We start from the raw sequence: 18385 nt of genomic DNA, 5'->3' as shown, positions 1-18385 counted from the left end.
CTGACCACGCCCTGCCCCTTGAACTACTTACTCTAAGGCTCTCCACTGCCCCCTCCAGGGCGGGACACAGTCTTACGGGCACTAGCCCCCTGTGACTCCCCCTTTGCCTGGCAAAGCAATAAAGCTGTTCTTTTCTCAAAACTCTGTCTCCGACATTCAATTCAGCATCAGTGCACAGACAGAGGCTGGGTTTTGGCAACAGCTTCACCAGGGGATGACGTGGTGCTGACACCACCCACCGGAGCATCTTCACAGCAGCAAAGCCCAGGGCTAGATGCGAACTGACCATTCTCCTCCCCAGCGCCTCACTCCCAGCCACTCTCCCAACTGAGCCAGAGGCGGGTCTAGTCAATCACTTTTCACAGGCACCACCTGGCAACATCAGACCTGTTTTGTGTGGCCCGTGTTTGGGGCCCAGGGCATGCCACCCCAAAATGTGTCTCAGTGGCATACTGACTATTTTGAACTAAAGTTTCTTAAGAAATGTGTGTTTGCCAAGGGGGAGGAGGGAGGGGAAGGGACGGATTGGGAGTTTGGGGTCAGCAGATGCAAACTATTATATAGAGAACAGATAAACAACAAGGTCCTACTGTAGAGCACAGGGAACTATATTCAATAACCTGTGATAAACCATCACGGAGAATATGAAAAAGAATACATATGTGCAGAACTGCATCCCTTTGCTGTACAGCAGAGATTAATACAAGCCTGTAAATCAACAATACTTCAATAAATTTAAAGAAAGAAAAAAGAGGGACACTCTGATCCTCTCTGTCTCCCTGAAGCAGGAAATAAAGGTCTCCGTGTATCTGGATGTAGAAGGACACCCTTGTCATCAGAGATGGGAGATTCAGGCCAAGAAACTGGTATAAAAAACTGTGTTACTTCTTTGCTTGACTACCCCAAGCCCAAACTCTGTTTAGATTCTTCACCAACTGGGCACCCCACACCTAAGTTTGTTTGTCCTGTCAACGCCTCACCAACGTACTTTTTCTTCGTCTAAAAAGTATAAAAGCTGCCTGCTTTGGCCACTTCTTAGGTCCCATTTCTATGAGACCTCCACACACATGAATTAAAATGTACTTTTCTCCCATGCATCTGTCTTGCATCCATTTAATTATTAGTCCAGCCACAGCACTCAAGGGGAAATCCTGAGTGAGGGGAAATCTCCCCCTCGCTAACACCCACATACATTACCTTTTCTTTTTAATGAACTAGTTGCCCGCATTTTTTTAAATTGGGATGTTTCCCAGAAACACCTGGAGTGACAGTTTCTCGTGGACACTTGGAAGTCCCGGCCACAGGGCACTTACCCTGCACCTGGGAACAAGCCCTTGGCCTTGGGTGGCGGCTGCACCGAGTCGTGGCCTCCACTCCCCAGGTCACCAGCCCCACTCGGCCTGCTGCCCCCTCCCTTTCCATCACCCACCTGGCCTTTGAAGAATGCAAACTGCACAATTTGGAAATAAGGCAACGAGCTCACGCGTGCCCTTTTAAGATCATTCGAGAACACTCAACAGCCACATCGAAATGTCACGGCATCCTCTAGGGAAAGGGGACTCCACTGGACTTACTATTTACTATCGATGAGGACCCAGACTCCATACATGGAGATGTTAAATTGCAGAAGACTGACAAGCTGCCAACGACTTTTGTCCAGGAGATGCAAAGCCTTTCCGCCACGTGGGAAAGAAACCTCAGAGGTGACTGTTTACTGCCCACGGGGTGTCAAACTTTACAATCCTATTCCAGCTTTCTTTTACTTTTCCCACTGAATGTGTGTGTGTGTGTGTATCCATTTCTCACAATCCCCTTTTCCCTAGATCTACCATGTCGCCAACTCTGAATTTGGCTTACTTTGTTCCATTAGGTTTTTAACTTAACATTTTGAAAAAAATCACAATTTTTAGAACGTTCTTCTCTGACAAACCTTTGATTCCTCCAGCGGGATGAACCCAGGGATGCTCCGGGTTCCACTGCAGGGGCCGTGCGTTCGATCCCTGGTTCCCGGTCAGGGAACTAAGATCCCACAAGCCGCGCGCTTTCAAACTCATTTTACGAGGCCAGTCTAATTACCCTCGTAACAAAACCGAGCAAGGACACCACACACAAAAAAGGCCGATATCCCTGATGAACACAGATGCAAAAATCCTCAACAGAATATTAGCGAAATGAAATCAACAACATAAAAGAATCATACATCACGATTAAGTGGAATTTATTCCAGGGAAGCATGGATGCTAAATTAATTAATTAATTAAAATAAAATAAAATATAAGACTGACTTGTCCACAAAATGCAGACGCTCTCACCCCTACATTTCAAGCCCCCAAATGAGGCGGGAATTTCAAGTTCAGTAGCCAACCAGGGAAAATTCATCCTTGCTGAGGGCTTGCTGGCTCTCTCCCTGCCTGAGGAGACGAGAAACAGACCCACCTTATGGAGCGAAAGAGCCACCAGCAACGCTGGACGGCTGCACATTTATGATACGTTCAATGCACAGGCATCTCTCTGCCCACAAAGCGCAAAGCATACCTGCCCTTTCTGTTCACTCTGAGCCACTAGCTCAACCTATTCCATCTGTGCTGTCTGAACTTTTCATTCCCAGTAGATTCAGACTAATTCATAGCAGCCACTGAGGTTGATCGTTTGTGCCTTCTTGTCACATCCTGGGGGCTACCAGCTGACATCCTTAAGAACTTTTAGAAGTAAATCTAATAGAGGGCCTTTCACACCCTCTATTAGATTTATCTGTTTATCTGAATTCCATCAAGAGGGAACACAAGTAGAATCAGACCTAGAATGGGTCTGGGATTCAAAAGCTCTTAGCTAAGCCGTTTACCTACATGCTGCCCAGAACCATTCCATTGTAATAAAATTAAAACATCACTGAAAGTTGACACCACCTAGGCTAAATGCTTGATGCTTTAAGAAGAAGCAAGAGCAGCTTAGTTTTAAAAAAATTTTTTTAAAAGCCACAGGGCTTCCCTGGTGGCGCAGTGGTTGAGAGTCCGCCTGCCGATGCAGGGGACAGGGGTTCGTGCCCCGGTCCGGGAAGATCCCACACGCCGCAGAGCGGCTGGGCCCGTGAGCCATGGCCGCTGAGGCTGCGCGTCCGGAGCCTGTGCTCCGCAGCGGGAGGGGCCGCGACGGTGAGAGGCCCGCGTATCAAGAAAAAAAAAAAAAAAAAAAAAAGTCACAGCAGCCAAGCTACAGGACAGAAGCACCTAACAACACACCTTGCATCTTGATGGAAAGAGGATACTGGTGGATGCAGACCCTCCCCCTCCACAGCGATGGAGGAATTCCAGGGCAGACTGAAATGAGGATTCAAGGCCACTCATCAATTCATTCAGATTACTGAGGCATCGAAAAGGAACATGGACTTGGAATGGGCAAGAGGCTGGCTGTCAGACAAATAAGTGCTGTGTCACATAAAAGTCACTACAATTTGTAGCTCGGGCAAGAGTTTGCATTACAGATCTTTGTGTCTCTCTTACAAGCTGGGTTTAAAAGGAGATGGTTCTTCTGTGGGAATGCTGGCGGGGAACATTGGGAACCCTTACCAAACAGCAAGGGGTTGGTTCTAGACCATCGCTAAGGGACCAGCCCAAAGGCACGGAAACCAGCAGGTGTCCAGATGCAAAACCGCAACCTTCTTGCTGGGTTACCCCTGCTGAGACTGGGGTGCAGAGCATGTGACATTTCACGTTAAGATGGGGAGTCCACTATTTTAAGTAACCTGCTGGTCAGTTCTTTTGTAAAATAAGTAGTCTTATTTTGCACAGCCTAATTTTTCCAATTTACAATGATGGATTTTTGTCTTTGTTTGTTTTTTGCGTATATCAAGTTGCCTACAGCAGCCCTTACACATCTGCACCCAAGCGAGATGTCCGTAAGCCTGGCCAGCACTGCCTCAGGATAACACACGTGTCCTAAGAGCTATCAGAAAATGAGGGTGCCGGGAACTACATTTAACATCTTCTAATAACCTACAAGGGAAAAGAATCTGAAAATGTGTGTATATACACACACACACACGCATAACTGAATCACTGTGCTGTACATGTGAAACGAACACAACACTGTAAATCACCTCTACTGCAATTAACATAAATAAATAAATAAGTACATGTAAAAACATATATATATATAGAGGGACTGGTGTGAAATCAGTGGCTTTCCCCAGAGAAGAAGAAAGTCTCCTGTAGCCCCAGCACATTTTAGCATATAAAATACTAGTGCGGTGATATCACGGTTTGAGTTTTTTTGGGTGGAGGAACATAACAGAATCTTTCCTGTCCTCTCCCGGTGACAGCGCCCCCATGAACTGCTGCAGCCTCACCAATCAGTAGAGTCCATTCTTAGAGCAACTGTGTTTAGTCTAGGGCTGTGGGGGTTTTGAAATATGTCTGCAAATTCTTCTGTCACTCATCCCCTTAAAGTGGCAGCCTACCTGTACCGCTGCCAGCCCCACTGCAAGCTGGAACCGCTATTCGCTTCCAAAGAGTAGCACGTGGTGGAGATGATGGTGAGGTCACAAAGGGCATGGTGGCACCCAGCCTGCCCTCTCCGGGTTGCCCTCTCTGGGGAAGCCAGCGCCACCTTGCAAGGATGCTAACAGCCCTGAAAAGTGGCCCAGCTGGGGAGGAACCAAAGCCGACTGGCCAGCCTTGGGAGAGAGCCATTGTGGAATAACTCTCCATCCCAGCCAAGCCTTCAGATGATTCCAGACTTCAGCCTTCGCGCTTCCCAGCTGAGGCCCCGGACACCGGAAAGCAAAGAGAAGCCACTCCCACAGGGCCCTGCCTGAATTTCTGTCCTAGAACCTGAAATGATAAAGGGTTATCTTGCTTTATGTCACTGGCATCATCTGGAGGTTGTTTGTTCCCTTCTGTCATTGTCACCATCCAGAGATCGGTTATTAGAGAGGAACTGGTAACGAATACAAGGGCTGAGCACATGCCCACAGGCAGTCCAATAAAAGGAGGGGCCTTCGGTGGTAACCATGGGAAAAGAGGAGGTGTTTTTCCTGCTGAACATGAAGCCTGGGGCGATGTAAGTCAGGAGCTGCTGGAGGGCACCATGTGAACAGACTGCCTGAGAAAAAGCCAATCCGGAGAAGAGGAACAAGAGATGGGGAGAGACTGAGTGCTGAGGATGTCACTTGAGCTGCTGGATCAAGCTATGCCTGAAGGCCACCCTGGAATTTTTAGTTGTTTGAGCCACTACATCTTCCCACCACCTGTGTTTTTACCTTAAGTCAACCTGGGTTGGAGTTCTCTCATTAGGTGTTCAAAGACCCCTGACTTGACACACTCAGTGTTTCCTGGGCTGCCTCTAGCATAGTAGACTAGGTGGTACACTTGATCGGCTATGTCCTTCTGAGGCAAATGGGTAGGTCCAAATGTTTGGAGCAAAAACAATCCTGCTACCTTGGCCATAGCCAATTAGACTAAGGATTAGGGAAAGGCAGTCCAAAAGAGGTGAGGCGTATCCAAACTCCTTGTGATTCATTATGGAGTCTGCTATCATGAACTTCTGCTCCTTACAGGGTCTCCTATGACAGAACCTATTTCCTAGTGGGAGAAGTTGGAAATCCAGAAAATAAACAGGCACACAAATAAATACACAAGATAATTCCAGACGTAAATGAGTGCCATTAGAGAAACAGGACAGAGTGTGGCCCTGGGGAGCTCCGTGCACAGACTGGGCAGGGAAGACCCCTCCCCCTGTTCACGAATCAGGCGCCGAATGCAAAGGTGCGAAGCCTGGGGAAAGATTTCTAGGCAGAGGAAACAGCAGGTGCAAACACCGTGAGAAGGAAATGAACTTGAAGGTGGAGTTCCACGAACAGACAAATGTGTCTGGTGTGGCTAGAACATGGGGAGGGGGAGGGGATACCAGGAGATGAGTCCAAGAGAAGCAGGAATGAACACTGTGCAGTGAAGAGTAGGAACTTGGGTTTATTATAGGTGTGACGGTCTGCCTTGCATTTTCTCCAAGCATCCTGGCTGCCCTGTGAAGAATGAACTGTCAGGAGTTAAGAGCCAGCAGCTAATCCGTAGGCTCCATGGACTCAGCACGCCTGATGGGATTACTGGGGCTGCCTCTGTGCCCTCTCTGCTCTAAGCTCTTTACAGCTATCACCTCACTGAATTCTCACAATCCCATGAAGGAGTCATTTTCTAATTTGCATTTGGGAGTCAAAGGAATGGAGGAACAGCCTTGCCCATGGTCAGGTGCCTAACAGGTTGAGGGGTCTGGATTTGAACCCCGGCAGTCTGGCTGCAGAGTCCCACCCCGCTGTGATACTTCCCTTGCTGTGTTCCAGGTCGGGGGGTTATCCCACTATTTCAGGCGGTGTCTGCCAACAACCCAGAGGCCACTGTTAGGAGGTGGGGGTAAAGATGTACGTTCAAGGCAAAACCAAACCTACAGTGATAAGCAGTGGTGGCAGGAGGCCAGAGATGCAGTGGGGTTGACTTCAAGTGGGTAGAAGGTACTTCCTGGGATAAGAGAAATCATCTATATCTTGACTGTGACAACGCTGACATGGTGCATGCCTTTGTCAAAATATCACTAACTATACAACTGAAATGGGTATGCTTGACTGCATGCAAATTACACCTCAATAAAACTAATAGAATTCATTAAGTCTATTTTCATTTCTAGTAAATAACTTCTTTGGATTGCAGTGAGGATATCCTATGCACACAATGAAAAGGCATATTACAGCTTCCAGCAGAACCTCCTGGAGGATGTATGCATGAGAAAAGGCTCCTTCAGTCAGCCCCTGTGATCCAGGCAAACTCCATCCACGCAGGATTTCATGTAGCAAAAGCATCTGGGCTGATCCAACCCAGCCCACCACTATATGCCCTGCGCGTCTGTAGGCAGGTGCCAGCCGTATGCACAGCTGATTCAAGTAAAACCTGGGCAGATGTTTCAGAACCCCAAGACCACACAACTGGCCTTCTACGGCTGAAACAAGCTGACATTCCGGAAGTTCCTTTCTCCAGCAGCTCAGGATATAACAGACTGCCCCCCACGCCCTCTCTCTCTGCCCCCCGTCCTGCCCCCAGCACTTTGGCTGTCCTCCAGCAAAAGGAGCAAGTTCAGAGGCACCTGTCTGGCCATGAAAAGGCAGGGAGTGAGGCAGGAGACCCCAGCAACAAAGCGACAGCAGCTTTACATCGAAGATCCAGACTTGCAAGGACCTGGGCCCCGCTTCACTGCTGTGGGCTGCAAACTGGCCACTTCCCCGCCGTACCCAGCCCTCAGAACTATTCCCAACCATCACAGTGTTTCTCTTTTTCTTTGTTTCTTTCTTACTTTTGAATGTGAATGTCTTAAGGCAGGACCAGACACTCCAGCACCCCCTGCACCCCATTATATTTTGTCCTATGCCCAGCCAATTCCCATAATTAAAACACCTCCAGGCACCTAAAGATATGTGTCCATCAACTCTGCTTTAGACAAAGCACTGCAAGCAGACACCTGCCCAAGGTCAGCACCAAAGCACGGAATGGCCTTTTTCAGCTTAACTGTATGCCCCAAATTAAATATAGTAAACTAGAAAAAGTAATTCTTTTTCAAAGTACGCACGAAAATCCTTTTTCATCTGAATTAGGAGCAATTATCTTGCTATGCTTCTTGAGCTCTACATTACCCAGTGGAGATTTAAGGAAGGAAGGGTTTAATGATTAATTTTTCCACCAATGGGTTTGCGGTGCAAGATGAATATACATGCATGTCTATATCTATATCCGTATATGTCATACCCATACCTATATCCATGCCTGATATATTAAAAACTCTACCTGGCCTCTGTCTGGGTCCCTGTCACCAAGCTTCAAAAACCCTTGGAGTTTTCCTCAGTGATAAAAGACTTTGCTATTCACAAGTGTGTGCTAATGACGTGACTTGTGGGTGGGGCCTTAGAAAATGTCAATGGAGGGGCTGACCACACCAGAAACACCAAGGAGGTGAGCAGAGGGATAGAACTTTCAGCTCACACCCCAATCCCTGGGAGAGGAGGCGGCCAACAGTTTAATCAGCCATGCCTTTGTAATGAACTCCATAAAAAAACCTCTGACCTCTACACTCAGTGGAGTTACCTGTTGGTGAACACATCCAAAGCTGAGAGGGTCATCTACCCAGATTTCCCAAACAGAGTTCATCAAAGCTCTGCGTCCACTGCCCAGACCTTGTCCTGGGCCTCTCTTCCATTTGCCTGTTCCTGACTTGTGTCCTTCATAATAAAACCATCGTTGTAAGTACAGTGTCCAGTGAGGTCTGCGAGTTGACCTGAAACCAAGCAGGGCCCTGCTGGGGCTCCTGGGCACGGAAGCTTTCTGTCCCCCGTTTCTTGTAGGCAAGACTCCAGCCTCCATGACCTCCCCTGAGTTCCAAAGGGCAGATTCGAACAGTTGCTAATCAAGGTAGGGGGGCAGCCAGGAAACCACCTGAGGCAAGATTAAAGGGACCCGAGAAGCTCATCAAGGTGAGGAGACCCGGCGGCTTCCCTGGTGGCGCAGTGGTTGAGAGTCCGCCTGCCGATGCAGGGGACACGGGTTCGTGCCCCGGTCCGGGAGGATCCCACATGCCGCGGAGCGGCTGGGCCCGTGAGCCATGGCCGCTGAGCCTGCGCGTCTGGAGCCTGTGCTCCGCAACGGGAGGGGCCACAACAGTGAGAGCCCCGCGTACCGCAAAAAAAGAAAAGTTGATGAGACCCGACTGCCTGAGACCCTGCACACACCCTCATCTTGTCAGCAACCCACCCTTGAATTATTGCTGTAAAACCCCTCATCAAATCCTCCAGGTCGGGACACATAGTTTTTGAGGGCAGGAGCCCGCTGTGGCCCCCTTGGCCTGGCAAAGCAATAAAGCTCTACTTTTCTACTTCACCCCAAGCTCCGAGATTCGATTTGGCACCGGTGCAGAGGCTGAGATTTCGGCATCAGTTCTAGCAAGTTATGAAACCCCAACAAAGGTCATGGGGACCCCCGAATTTGTAGCCAAGTTGGACAGAAGCACGGGTAGCCTGGGGACCCCCCTTGCAGCTGGTGTCTGAAATGAGGGGGGTCCGGTTGGAATGGAGCCCTTAACCTGTGGGTCTGTACTGACTCTGGGGAGTTAGTCGGGATGGAACTGAATTGTAGGATATCCGGTCCATGTCAGGGAGCTGGTGTCAGAGACATTACCGACACGTACATCTGTACAAAGAGACAGGAGAGTCCAGTGGTCACTAAGGCTGCCATCCCCAGAACTGGGACCCTGGGACGCACACCCACTTCTATTCCGAAGGAGCCCGTGACCCAGGAGTAGTGGAAATCTATTGTTCGTCCATGTGCAGTTGCAACTTGGGCCTTAGGCCAAAGACAATTCATCATGGAACTAACCATCATGGAACTGACCAATTCATCATGGAACTAATTCATCATGGAACTAACCATGATCCATTGCAAATCCAATGAGAGTCAAGTTGGAAACTCTTGGGAAAGCCTCAGGGCAAAGCAATGTTCTCTTTCTTTTCTGCTAAAGTTGCCCAGTGGATAGGATGCAAAACTGGAGTCGTTAACAGTCATCCTGGCACCATGAGGGCAGGGCTGCCCAAGAATGAAACCAACATAAAATAAAACAGAGCCAAGAAACAGAAAGAGACGGAGTCCTGATGGCATCTCTACGCCAAAATGCAGAGTACCCCGGCCTCTTAGTTATGAAAGTCAGGAAGTCCCTCTTTCTTTGTGAGCCAGTTTGAGTTGGGTTTTCTGTCATTTGCACCCCAATGAGTCGTGAAAATACGCGAGGCTGAAATCCACTTAAACTCTTCCAGCAAACAGAGGCAACTTAGGAAGCCTCTAAATATTGGTTCTACTTGGCAGATGGTGGAACTAGCTCACAGCAGCTTTCAGGAGCCAAGGGTTAAATCTCCAGGAATTTCGCAAATCGTTTGTTAAACTCTTAGTAGCTTGCAATTAGCCACGCATGTGTGAGAACCAACTGCTAAACGTTTACCAGCAAAACTGTAGTTCTCGAGTCAAAAAAACTGTCTTCAGAGGTCAGAGGGTGGTTCAAGGCCAGTCTTTGAACCCCCTCTCAAAATCCCCCCCAAGCCCCTCCAGCTCTGATGTTCCCTTCTCATTTCCAGCCTCCGCAGGCCAGGCCCCAGGAACTGAAGGGGAAAGGGATGTGCGGAAAATGCAGCGTCCTATCCACATCTGCAGGGTCTATGTAGACCTCCCTTTTTCACAGTCTAGACTCAGACAAAGATACGGGCTCCTGGAGGCCGTCAGATTCTTCAAAGCTGCCTAGACACACATGCTGCTGTACACCTTCCAGTTAAGTTCCATCCAAGACCAACACAAGACCACTTTCTAACTTAGGGATTTCTCAGCGTTGACAGTGGACTACACACATAGGACAAAATCCCTCTACTGAGCTGTTAAAGAAATACACAGCAGAGCCTGTTTTAATACCTGGTCTCTTTTTCCCAATAGGAGGAACTCTCCCCAAGAAAAAGTGGGAGTCTGAAAGGCACAGAATCACTAATCCGAAGAGGAAAAATGGAAGACATTCACAGCATCGAGCATGTGAACTTTGTGATCCTGATCTCCAAACTGAACGTCGCAATCCACTGTGATGCAGCCTCTGCTCAGGGCCCCCAACTGCGTGCGGTATTATCTCCTTAGCATTAGCTGTTCAAAAAAACTTTTTATCTTTTTTTTCTTTTATTTATTTATTTTTTTAGCATCTTTATTGGAGTATAATTGCTTTACATTGGTGTGTTCGTTTCTGCTTTATAATAAAGTGAATCAGTTATACATATACATATGTTCCCATATCTCTTCCCTCTTGGGTCTCCCTCCCTCCCACCCTCCCTATCCCACCCCTCTAGGTGGTCACAAAGCACCGATCTTGGCTGCAGGATGACTTAAGAACGTATGTTCCTCCCAGTCTAGCAGCTTTAAAGGCCAAGCCTGCTCCCCCCAAGGAAGAAAAGAAATACAAGGAAGTTGTTTAGAGGCCTGTTGTTCGTGTAATGTGTCCGTCTAAGAGCCAAAACTGTGAAATTTTCACAGCAAAAGCCAACAAACAGTTCTGAAACCGAGCAGGACCCTGTGGGGCTCCTGGGCACAAAAGTCTTTGTTTCCCCACCCACCCCCGCCCACCCCCGTTTTCTTGTTTGTGGGAGGCTTCATTCAGCCTCCAGAGACCTTCCCTGAGTTCCAATGGGCAGGTTCAAACTGTTGCTAATCAGGGAAGGGAGGGGATGCAGAGACAAGGGGGGAGTAGTCAAGACACAATAGTGCGGCCCTGGGGCAGGGTCCTGGTTCCGCCCCAAGGAATATACATAACAGTATCTATGAGCCCTTTTACAGATACCGAGACCCCCGTCAGGTGGGAGAAGTTAACTGTCTGCTGCCCACAAGCACGTAGACCCCAGACCGGTCGGAACCAGAAGGTTGACGATGCCCATTCCCGACTACCTCACCACCAACCAATCAGAAGAAGGTCCACAAGCTGACCACGCCCTCTTTGAACCACTGCTATCAACCTCCTCACTACCCTCTCCAGGACAGGATTTTGAGGGCATTAGCCCACCGTGGCCCCCTTTGCCTGGCAAAGCAATAAAGCTACACTTTTCTACTTCACCCAAAACTCTGCTCCGAGATTCAATTCGGTACCAAGGTACAGAGGCCGAATTTCGGCCACAGTTCTCAGTGCACTTTTCAGACACCTCTATGTCTATGGGGTGTAACCCCAAACAGAAGTTTCTGGGTTAAATGCCAAAGGGGGATGTCAACTGTCCATGCTTGGATGGGTAAGGTGATTTCTCCCACATCAACAAATCCATTAATAAAAGATGTACTTTGCTCGAGATTCAAATAAGTTAGAGCTGAACGTGTCCTTGGAAATCATGTAAATTCATCCTTCACACAATACAGATACAGAGAGAGAGAGACGCGGGTGCCTTTCAATAAACATCAGAAAGCATATTCCACGGAGGCAAAGATTCCTTCTTTCAGAACAGACTAGGCAGCTCTCCTGGGAATACCTAAATCTTACTCTTGTCTTGTTGGAAGACCTAAACCAGTCAACATTTCTGGCCTGACTGCTCTATTAGAAAAAGAAAGTGAGGGAAACACTTAAAAATTCCTGTACTATGACTGTCGTAGAGGACACACTGTTTTGATCGAATAGTTCAGACGGTTATTTTTCCTGTAATTCATTGCATCAGACGTGCAACAAAGACTATTTATCTTCCAATCTCTTTGTCTCTCCTTCTAAGATCTGATGGGAGAAGGGCCTTCTGAGCAGATGCATTATTCTGATTGTGAGTAACAAAATGGAAAGGCACACTGCGTGCCAAGAGGTAAAAAAAGCTGTTGTGATTGTCACTGTCACACCATTTCACTGATTTACTGCAACTCAAAGAAGGGCAGAAATGAAGACAGTTAAAAGAGAACCAGACTGCTGTCGCCTACGTGATTATAAAAACAAACAATAGGAATTTAAGCTCATTTGTCAAAAGCAGCAGAAGTTCCAGCAACAGAATTTTTAAAAGCCCAGCTCTTTGCCCAACTACTCCAAGTTTAGTGAGACACTAAACCAGCGTGAACCCCTTGCACAAAGAAGGACGCATCTCCTCGAGGTGCTACTACCTTGTTTCAAATCGGCTCTTTTACAAAGAGACTCAATCAAATCCACCAACAATCAAACTCACAAAGATCTGACTTCACAAAAGCAAAAATATACCCTTTGCTTTCATTTTTTTGGGTAAAAACAAACCAACAGGTTCTTTCTGAGGATAAATTTCATATAATTTGTGAGAGAAAAGTATTCCAGGAAGAACTGAGAGTTAAGGAGATGACAAATTTTTTGAATGTAAATTGGATCGTGTCCCTCTGTTTTTTTAAAAATTCCCATCAACTTCCCATCGATTTACCCTCTGTGAACAGTTTTCTGCCTGCATCTCGGATTCCACTGCCTACTGTTCTCTGTATTGGCTACATCCCACCCCCAGGAACCTGCTTACGACAGGGGTCAGAAAACCAGGGATCCTGGATTGAATCCAGACTGCCATCTGTTTCCATACAGCCGCAAAGTGGAAATGGTTTTTACGTTTTTAAATGGCTCCAAAATAATTTTTTTAAATAGAGGAAGAATATTTCATGACATGTGAAAAGCATATGAAATTCTAATGCAAGTGATTATAAATAAAGCTTTATTGGAACAGAGGCAGGGACATTTTGTTTACACAACATCTGGCTGCTTTCACATTGCAACGAGAGAGTCGACTGGTTGTGACAGAGATCGTAGGGCCTGCAAAGCCTCAAAGACGTGCTAGTTTGCTGAACCTGGCTTAGAACATCAAGCTTACTCATACTTTAGGGCCTTCACGGGGACTCTAGAAAGTTCTGGTCCCAGATATCCTCCTCATAAATGCCTCAGGTCTTGTCTTAACCGGTTCAGGCTGCTGTGACAAAGTACCATAGATGGCATGGCTTATAAAGGACCTCAATTCATTCCTTACAGTTCTGGAGGCTGAAGTCCAAGACCAGGGCACCAGGTCGGGTGCTGGTGAAGACCTCCTTCCTTCCGGGTGAGAGGGCCATTTTCTCACTGTAACCTCACATGACAGAGGGCAGAGGCAGGAAACAAGGGCACTAATCCCATCCATGAGAGCCCCACCCTCACGACCTCACCTAATCCTAATCACCTCCCAAAGGCTCCACCTCCTAAGACCATCACATTGCGGGTAGGGGTTTAACATCGGAATCTGGGGGAGAAACAAACATAACGGGTCTCTACTTAAATGTCACCTCTACCGGGATGGCTTCCCCGACCACCTCATCCACAGACCAACCCACCTCATTCTGGATTCGCTCCATATTACTTCCTTCCTGGCACACAGCATTTCTGAAATTATTCTGTACATCACTTTTTTATTGTCTGCCTCCCCACTAGAATATAAGCTCCATGTGGGCATACTCTTCTGTCCTATTCACCACAGTGCCCTGCACATGCAGGCGCTCACCAAATATTGAATGAATGATGAATGAATGAATGAATGAACTCACAGCAGAGAAAGCACCAGGATGACTGTTTGGCCTGAACCTGCTATGCGCAAAGGACCTCCTTTACAACGCTGTGTTAGTTTCTGCTGTACAGCACAATGAATCGGTTATACATATACATCTATCCACTCTTTTTTAGATTCTATTCCCATATAGGTCGTTACAGAGTACTGAGTAGGGTTCCCTGTGCTATACAGGAGGACCTTATTAGTTATCTCTTTTATATATAGCAGTGTGTATATGTTGATTTTTTAAATTAATTTTTATTGGAGTCTAGTTGATTTACAGTGCTGTGTTAAGAAGCGTTAATTATTAAACGTAAACGCCGAATGCCTCACAGAATTTGGGCATTTCTTCTGCTTCTGGTACTCTTCTATCTTCTGCTTAAATGTAATAATAGACTCAAAAAGTAATGAAACGATGCTGTCCTGACTCACCCTTAGAAAGGCCTCGTAGGTTCAAATTAAGACAGTGTTAAAGGGAAGAGACAGGGACATCCAGCAGGCTCGACTCAGAAGAGCGACACTGCCATCCTGGCCACTCAATGGCCTGGAGCTGCAGTTCAGGGATGGGACGGGTGACAAAATGAGCGAGGCCTGAGGCAAACAGCAGCCCTTTAGCCCCCAATGAGGCACCCGCGCCCAGGCTTCCAACTTTCAAAGGCACCAGAGACCCAAATGCACGTGAACTCTCCTGATGTGAAAATGTCGACAATTAAGAAAACAACCGATTGATCAAACACATGCCTACAGGCAACGTCTGACCTACCGGCTGCCATTCTGTCAACTCTGGCCTGGAGAGTTCCAAATAAACCAACATTCCCACATTCACTCATTCATTCATTATTTACAAGAGCTCTGAACCTCTTCTCTATGTTCTCAGCATTGGTAAGTGGGCTCCCTCATGCTGTACACGAATTTTCACCACTAAAGGGGCGGGAAAGGAACCCAGAAGTGTTCATTCCATTCCAAATACAACTGTTTGGTGATTTACACTCAGCCCTTAGCATCCTCACCAAATCATTATTTCCAACTCAGCAAAAGCTCTCCACTTAGAAGCTTGTGTTGAGATGCAGTAGAAATAACGGCTGGCACTTCTCCCGGATGTCTCCATGGCCATGGCTGTACTCCCCCCATGAGTGTATCTGTCAAGACTCTTTCAGCAACAAATGACACAAACCTAAATCAAATCAGCTTAAAGGAAAAAAAAAAAGAGAGAGAGAGATTTTTCTGACTCATGTAACTGAACTGTTCTGGGGTCAACCTGGTGGCTTCAGGCACGGCTGGATCAAGCCTCAAATAACACCGTCACACTTGTCTTCTCTCTGTGTCTTTGTGTTGGCTTCATTCTTGGGCTCTCTGAGGTGGCCCCCAGCAACCCCAGCTTGCATCACCCTTACTGCCGTTCATCCCCACAAAATGTGACCTTATCTCTTCCAAGGTTTCCACCAAAAGCCATGAAACTGTCTCCCGTTTGCTGAAACTGGATCAGGTACCAAGCCTCAGCTCGGTCACCGTGGCCAGTTGGATGGAATGTGGTGGCGGCCTCACTCCGGTTCCATGTACCCACATCTGGAACCAGCCTCACTCTAGGGACTGATATGGGGGGTGGGGTGACTCCCCCCGAGGGAAACAAGATGAGGCTGTAGGTAGTGGGATGGAGGCTGGGTGTGCAAACACACTTTCTGTTCACTGCGATGGGCGTGAACCTCCTCCCCACCTCAGAATGCGGCGTATCTTTATGAAGAAACAACCTCCTTCTGACCTCGTGAAGAAAGAACAACAGGAAACTATCACTACTGTCCTGAGACAGAGTGAAACGGCTAAGGTGCAGACACATTCGGACAACCACACACGGGTGAGATGAACTACAGAGATGCTCGTGACCTTTCCTTAATCCCAGCCACTTCCTGCCCACGTGTCAGACTCAGGAACCCAGCAGATCGACAGCTGATTCTACCAGGCGCTTGTGAGCCAAGGGAAGCGTGTGCCCCTATCTGCTCAGCTGAGAAACATCCTTCAACGCTTAGGACAAATAAGGTCAAAGAGTGTCATTCATCTGCCTCCTACTGGCAGCCCGCAAATCAACAGGGGCCAAACAGCAGGCATGCTCTTCGAGAACAGCAGCCTAACTCTACCTGCTGACCAAACACACACACACACACACACACACACACACACGTGCGCACGCACGCGATAACCTGAGCCTCATCCCGCAGCCTCCCCACAGAGCTGTTAGCACCGATGACCACCCATTTCAGAAAGCTGACTCCTGGGTGTCTCTCCTCCCAGTACACCAGAGAGGTTATTCTAATGTCTTCATATCGACCACTCACTGTAACATACGCGCGTGAGGCTGCACGGACTTATCTTCGATCTCAAAGTGATGACTAAAGCCTAGAATCGATCTTACGGACGGGGGTCACTTTCTGTCCCTTTTGCCCTAAGAACTGAGACCCTCTGTATCCCCAAGGCTTAACCAACAAGACTAAAAACTAAGACCATCTACATTGAAACGGCCTTACGATCTGTTCCAGGAAATTCCCGTCCAGGAAGATAAGACTGTGAAATAATACGGAACCTCACTGTTGGCTTCAGGAAATTGCTAAAAACTGTTTTAAGGAAACAATCTATTGCTCTCCTGGGCAAAGAAGCCCGTTTTCAGAGCAACATACGGCTCACCTGGCCTCAAAGCTCACTTATAAAATAACTGTGGTTCCAGCTTCCCTACAAGCCCTTCACTTTGCTGTCCACCTGATCCCCAAACTGAAAGACTCGCCTTAAGCTAGTGGGGCTCAGACTCCAGAATTCTAAATATCCATCCCTGACCTCCCTTTTCTGGGATACTACTGTCAGACTCAAGAGGTGCTTTTTTTTTTGGCTGTACCACGTGACTTGCAGGATCTTAGTTCCCCGACCAGGGATCGAACCCAGGACCCGGCAGTGAAAGCACTGAGTCCTAACCACTGGACCGCCAGGGATTCCCCAGAGGTGCTTTTTTTTTTTTTTTTTTTTTTTAAAACTGCAGTAAGTAATAAAATGAGCTCTGATTAATTAGGCGATTATACTGGAGGTCTTTCGGTGATGAATGGTTGCCACCTCCGGGGATTTCCTGGAATGTCCCTGCAGGTTTCATTCCCAGGCTCCCATGTCAGCTGGCTGCAGGCAGGGCTGGACCAATGAGAGCTACTGGCAGGACACTGGAGGGTAAAAGAGAGAGATGCCAGGGCTTCTGTCCCCTCACATTGGGGTGTCTTCCTTACTCTGCAGTCAGCTGCATCTTTTTCTTTTGGCGGTCCAGCAGGTAACGCTTCTCCTCGAAACAGGACGGTGGGGACCCATCTCCTCCCCTTGTCCCTTCAGTCTGGAGATGCTGGGGGGCCCTGCTGTAGGCAATCTCTAAATTCCCTCAGCTGTCCCCAAAATGAAATAAGACGATGCTGTGAGAAGCCGGATGGATGCTGAGTGTGCAAACGTACTTCCTGTCCACTATGATGGGCATGAATCTCCTCCCCACCCAAGAATGTGGTATATTTTTATGAAGAAACAACCTCCTTCAACCTTGGAAAGAAAGAACAATAGGAAACTATCACTATTGTCCAGAGTTGAGACTGAGTTTCTTCTACTAAGCCGATGTCTTCTCCTACATTCCCTGTGTGGACAAATATTTTGACATGCTTTCTGTTCTCCTGGTTAAACCAAAAGGGATACATAAAATAATTCCACTAGGGAAATAAATGTCGTGAAATAAATCCCGAACATCACCTCATCCCCATATCACTGCCCCACAGCATCTGTGCCTCAGAGTCAAAATCACCTGGGAAGCTTTTAGAACCAGACCCTTGTCTGGGTCCCACCACAAATCAAAGAAATCAGAATCTCTGGGTCTGTATTTTTTTTAAGTTTTTGCCTAAGATGCAGAGAACAGGGGGGAAAGGACTGCTCCCCTCCTAACAATAACAACAGTAACAAAAACGCTGGATACACTACAGACTAACAGAGTTTCACAAACACATCAAAGAGCTGAGGTTGCATAGAAACCAAATAGCCCGAAATCCAAGAAAAGAGAGGTTCCTTCAAAAAGACAAGAGACACTGGCTCACCTGTGCCGGAGCTCGGGCAGAAGAAATTCCAGGTGCCGTGCAGGTGGATCCTGGTATTCAAGGTGGACAACCTCATGGCCAGATGGGGGATCTTGGCAAAGAGATGGAAACTTAGAAGATGTCAGATGGGAATGTTAGAAATAACATAGTAATGAAAAGCCCGCAGTCAGAGATGAGGAATGTCTTCAATGGGCTTGTT

This window comes from Delphinapterus leucas, chromosome 14, assembly GCF_059928025.1.
Source record: "Delphinapterus leucas isolate spDelLeu-1000000601 "Yukka" chromosome 14, BTC_Dleu_Yukka2, whole genome shotgun sequence".
NCBI lineage: Eukaryota > Metazoa > Chordata > Mammalia > Artiodactyla > Monodontidae > Delphinapterus > Delphinapterus leucas.
Note: the sequence above shows the minus strand (reverse complement) of the source record.